The 1,025-nt window shown below is 41.3% G+C and overlaps 1 pseudogene; it reads right to left on the bottom strand.

Moving 5' to 3' along the window:
- Positions 1-255: 255 nt before the first annotated feature.
- Positions 256-589, bottom strand: LOC142835052 (large ribosomal subunit protein eL31-like; annotated as a pseudogene).
- Between the last annotated feature and the right edge of the window lie 436 nt (positions 590-1,025).

Genomic DNA, 1,025 nt, shown 5'->3' with positions numbered 1-1,025 from the left:
CTCAGAACTTTTCTTCCATTCAGTAAAACCATGATCAAGAACAGAAATCGTGTGGGGTCTTAAAGCCAAAAAAGAACTGACGGAGAGATACAGGAAGTAACGAACTACATGTCAAGCCATGTTTGGGGACTGCAGCTTCTGCACTAATCAAACCAGAGGAACCTGGTACACCCTGACTGGTTTTGACTTTTTCTTCTCAGTTCTGCAACCTTATTGGCATTCAGCAGGTCAGTTCTCACCCACATTGGCTGTCTGTCAATTTCTGAATGCAATTACAGGCACACAAGCTATCAGCAGGTAGAGTTTGTTTGGTGATTCCTTATCCCCATTAGGTAGGCAAGTGTACATGAATATGATACGGAACATTCCTTATTCCTTTGTCCCAGTTGGCTTTGTTGAACTTGGTATCAATGTTCACATCTGGAGTCCCCATCTCCTTCAGGGCAAATTTCCAGATTTCATTGTGTGTCCAAGGGACAGGCTTCTTGAAGCCCACTCTATAGATGAACATGTGAATGCTGTATTCTCAGGTCATCACTTAGCAGATGGCAGAACCCTTCTTCTCACCACCCTTCTTTGCAGGAGCCATTCTGCAGGGCCTAAGTTGGAAAGGAAGGGTGCAAGGGATTGTGGGAAGGAGAGCTGCCTTGCCTGGATTTGACTTTTAAACAGAATTCAAATTAAGAACAAATCCTTGGAATGAGGGTATATCTCAGTGGTAGAATGCTTGCTGATCATGTTCAAGGACCTGGATTCGATTCATATTTAGAGAGAGAGAAAGAGAGAGACCCACAAACACTCATACTGTAAAATATGGGGAGATACAGGGGTACTTGGTCTTGGTCTCAATCCTAGAATGTTTAAAAAGCAATATCAAAAAGCTAAATTAGCCAGTGTTAAATGAATGTTGTTAAATCTCATCATTTTAAAGAAATCAAGTAATAGAAAGAAAAAATGAAACCGATGGCCCTCACTGTCAAATTGTCACTAATTACCAGCATAGAAACATTGTTTCTAGGTATACT

The sequence above is a fragment of the Microtus pennsylvanicus genome, chromosome 14, assembly GCF_037038515.1.
Source record: "Microtus pennsylvanicus isolate mMicPen1 chromosome 14, mMicPen1.hap1, whole genome shotgun sequence".
In the NCBI taxonomy this organism is placed as follows: Eukaryota; Metazoa; Chordata; class Mammalia; order Rodentia; family Cricetidae; genus Microtus; species Microtus pennsylvanicus.
The sequence above is the reverse complement of the archived record's forward strand: the minus strand, read 5'-3'. Positions and strand labels throughout refer to the sequence as shown.